The sequence below is a fragment of the Dermochelys coriacea genome, chromosome 2, assembly GCF_009764565.3.
Source record: "Dermochelys coriacea isolate rDerCor1 chromosome 2, rDerCor1.pri.v4, whole genome shotgun sequence".
Classification (NCBI taxonomy): Eukaryota; Metazoa; Chordata; order Testudines; family Dermochelyidae; genus Dermochelys; species Dermochelys coriacea.
The window spans coordinates 36,462,792-36,467,600 of record NC_050069.1 but is presented as its reverse complement, the minus strand read 5'-3'; positions in this window follow the sequence as shown (position 1 = coordinate 36,467,600).

Genomic DNA, 4,809 nt, shown 5'->3' with positions numbered 1-4,809 from the left:
TCCATTTTCAACTCTGATTCTACACTGCCTTGCACCTTGTGCAGACAGTTAGGGCCTGATTACCATTCCTGGTACAACCACTATATGTTGTAGTTGTGGCAGTATTACTCTGTAATTTACATTTGCACCCACCTTGAATACCCTGTATTCTGCTACAGTGTGTAAAGTGGCTCTACTGTAAAATAGGAATCAGGCTCTTAGTCTCCAATCCAACTTTTAAGCATGAGCTGTCCCATTGAAATCACTGAGCCGAACATATTCTTAGGTATCCTGCTGAACTGGTGGCCTTACACATATGTGAAGTGAGAGCAAGATGTTACTATTCTGAACTGGTAGCATCTGACAACCACTCTGGACTCATTTTACACATATGAAATGCCACAAAGTGCAAGGAACTGGAAAATCAGGCCTTCTGTGTCCTTGTTTTTTCTTGGATTAATTTATTCTCCCCCAAGCAATTTCAGGGGACTACACTGGTCGTATATAAGGTTACGGTAATATAAGGTTGCCTGGGCAACCTTGATTCTGGCATTTCCTAACTTTCATCTTGCAATATTAATAATGTTCTGTGAACATAGGGGTTTTTGTTTGTTTGTTTGTTTTGTAATTTCCTAGGTTTTTAAAAAAAGCAAACTGTAAAAACAATGCATAACATAATGATAAATTCCATCATGTGGCAGCTTGTTCATACTCACATTATTCATCTGCCAGGTGAGAATCTTTAGATCCATCACACAGACCTCTGACACTTGAACTAATAGAATAACTGAGAGCAGAAGTAGGTTGTTGTCCTCTGTGTGGACCAGCACTAGAGGACAATGAGACATACACTTTGCCAGAACTTTACTGAGAGTAGAAGAGTGATGAGACTCAAAGAATCTTGGATTCCATTCCAGGTCCTGGAGTAGAATATGCTCAAATGGTCACAGAAAATCTCTGCCATTTGCCTCAAGATTGACCTCTCCTGCTTCATCCCCTCCAACCTGTCCTTTTCCCAGTCCTGTTTCTTACCTACTCTTGGCTCCTTGTCCCAGTCCCATTCTCTTTGCCTACTCAATGCCAGTCTCCATTTCCTGGTTTCTCATCCTATGCCCAGTTCCCTTGTTCAGCCAATCCCAGTGCCCCCTTAAAAGTGTCTTGTCTGATCTGTCTCCCTCCACCCCATTGGTTCCCACTCCTAATCTCACTCCCTGGTCCCCTCATCCAATCTCAGTCTCCTTCCTACACCCTTTCTGGTGCCTTGCCCCAGTGTCTTTGCTCAGCCAGTCGCATTTCTCCCCTGCACCTCAGTTCCTTCTGAGATCTGAGTCACCTCCATCTGCCCTCATTCCCCCCACCCACAGGTTCACAGTCTCTTTTTCCAGCCAGTCCCAATCTCCCATCTCCCCCCAGCTCCTTGTCTGATCTGAGTGTCATACCCCAGCCAGTTGGTTCCCAGCCCCTCCCCAGTTTCCTTCACCAGCTCCAAATCCAGCCTCCCCTCCCTTCTTCCTGGCTCCAAGTCCAAAACCTCTTTTCCCCCCACAGTTCCCAGAGCCAGCCTCCCCAGTCCCAGTATCCTTTCCCAGCCCGTCCCAGTCACAGTTTCTCTCTTCCTCACTCCAGTTCCATTCTCACCAAATTTCTTGTTACAATCTACTCCTTTTCCTCCCCCTGGTCCAGCTTTTATATCGTCTGCATTCAACTCCTGTGGCTTCCTCCTCCATGCTGCCTGGGTCACAGCAAGGATGTCAATCACATAGGAGAGTCAGGCCCCTTGCTCTCAGTTCCAGTGTGCAGCCCCACCCTGGCTCAGAGCAGCCATTATGAGAAAAGTCCAGCTTCACCCCTGTAGCCCTTGGCCAGAAGAAGCATGTTCTGCACTGTGACAGGGTGGAGTATGCTCAGCTGCTCTGCGAAGATGGCATGTGCACACTCCAGTTCCACATAGTAGCTGTAAGGGGATGGAGCATGCTCAGCTGCTCTGTAGGGATGGTGCATGCACAGTCTAAAAAGGTTATGTGTACACTATAGACCTTACAGCAGCACAGCTGTACTGCTACAGCTGTGCCACTGTAAGGTCACCCGTGTAGCTGCTCTTTGCCAACAGAAGAGAGATCTCCTGCCTGCATAATTTTACCATCCCCAATGAGTGGCATTATCTATATCAGCTGGTGAGCCTCTCCTGCCAACATAGCACTGTCCACATAAGCACTTTTGTTGGTGAAATTTATGGTGGCCAGGGGTGTGGTTTTTTCACACCCCGACCAACAAACAAAAGTGGTAGTGTAGACAAAGCCTAAGTACTAGTTGCTATGAGAAGCTCAAGCATAGTCAGTGATGATGAAATCTTTCAAAATTTTAGCTGCTAAAGTAAAACAAGTCTCTACTGAGAATGTTCAAACTGTGATTTTTTAAACGCTTATAATTTGGCCAAATGTGGGTGGGTTTTCATGGGGATAGCAAAAGGCCAATCCCTGACACTATTTCCTGCTTGCTAACTTTCAAGTCCCTGCTTCACAGCATGGGGGCTCTAGAGCTGCTCAAAGAAAAGGTTGCCAGAATTTTTAATATGGGCCAAACAATGTATTTCTCCTTTGCCTCCTTCTCACAAATGGCTAAATTATTCTGGCTAACATTTTTCCCAAAAAAAGGTTCAGCCTGAGGAAGCCACTTGGCATGTAAAAGTTCAACCTAAACAGTTAAAATTTGGCAAAGCTATAAGCAACTGAAAAAAGTGTTTTATAATGCAAAGTGTCAGGTAACTTTAATATTAGCCCCTCCTATAATACAATATGTGAATTATACTTATTTTAAAATTATATGTGAATTATATGTGGATTTTCACTTAATGGCTGTAGTGAAGAAGCCTATTTTCATGTACAGTTATGGTAGGAAAAGTGACCATATTAAAATGGCTCCTTCCCACTCCATAGATCTCTGTGTGTATATAGAGAGAGCCAAATATGCTGACTTTAAAGACAAACACATTTACTACATTTGAGTTCTGCAGGGATTATTTTCTGGTTCGTGTATCACCAATGAAATTGTTGGTAAAGTTCCATTGACAGCATTTGTATTAGTGGGGATGTATTAGTGGGCTGGAAGGAGGACAGTTTGACTCGCAGATTCCAGGTTGAGTTTATAGTTCTTTAATTGTAAACTGAGCAAATTTGCTATGAACTCATCAACAGGCATTTTAATTTTACAGTCAATTTTCAGGGTAGAAATGCACTTTGAAGGTGATTGTGGTTGACAGGCAGCTGCTATGTAATAATCTCAGACTTGAATTGTAATGAAGTTATGAATACTGTGTCTAACCTAGCTATCAAGACAGCCTGTATGCTTATATTGGAGTAATGGATAGTTTAGTCCACTCTTCCTATATTGCTTTAATTCAATGGGGGCTGAGGAAAGAACAAATGGGAAGGTAACTCAGTGATTCTCAAGATCAGAACTTCCCAGCACACTCTTGAAAGACTTCAGCTATTAGCCTTGAGCATCCTATATCCTGTCTGCAACCCAAAGTGGCACAGCTGTTTTGGCAATGCTGCGAACTATCAGACCAAAGGGCTATAAACATTTTAAAAGTGACTTAGTCTCTGGGAAGTAGGGTGATCAAAAAGACTAAACAGCTTTTAAAGTACTCTCCTTGCAGCTGGGGGGAGGAGTCAGATGGGGAGGGAGAAGTGGTTTGGGAATGAAGGGAACAGACTATGCCAATCAGACCCTAGAGGTCTCAAGAGAGCGGGGCTACAGGAATCTTATGCCTACCAGGCACCCCATGTGGAAGATGGATAGACACCTAGTAAACCAGACATGTGTATAGGACTGCTGTATTATTATAATACAGGTTTTCTCTGAAATGCGTTGGTGCTAAATCATTAATACTCTGCTTTAAGAAGGCTGCTTCATTATTGGATACACTGCCATAGCTCCCAGACATAGATGAAATGCAGACAGTGAACCCAGGTCAGGCCTGCTGAGGTCATCACAGCTGATCAAAGGGGACTTCAGCCCAGAGCCCGGCCTGAGAGCAGGAGAGTTGCCTGATTCCACCCCAAGACAGGCGATAGCTAGAAGCCTGATACCTGAGAGGAGGCATGCTCCAAAAGACTAGGTGGCATCAGAGTTGCAGTTAGCCCAGTAACTGTGACAATGGGGAGAGAGGGAACACAGCAAACAAGAAAGGAGAGTGTTTCCAACACATGAGGGTAATGGAGGGGAGCTGTCAAGGTTCCTTCCCCACTCTGAACTCTAGGGTACAGATGTGGGGACCTACATGAAAACCTCCTAAGCTTACTTTTACCAGCTTAGGTTTAAACTTCCCCAACGTATAAACTATTTTACCCTTTGCCCTTGGACTTCCACTGCCACCACCAAATGTCTAACTGGGTTTATTTTTGAGAAAGCGTTGTTTGGAAACATCTTTTCCCTCAAAATCCTCACCAAAACCTTGCGCCCCCCCTGCCTGGGGAAGGCTTGATAAAAATTCTCACCAATTTGGATAGGTGATCACAGACCCAAACCTTTGGATCTTAAGAACAATGAAAAAAGCATTCAATTTCTTACAAGAAGAATTTTAATATAAGAAAAGGTAAAAAGAATCACCTCTGTAAAATCAGTATGGTTAATACCTTACAGGGCAATTAAATTCAAAACATAGAGAATCCCTCTAGGCAAAACCTTAAGTTACAAAAAGACACAAAGTCAAGACTATCCATTCTATTCAGCACAGCTTAATTTTCTCAGCCATTTAAAGAAATCATAATCTAATGCATATCTAGCTAGATTACTTACTAAGTTTTAAGACTCCATTCCTGTCCTGTC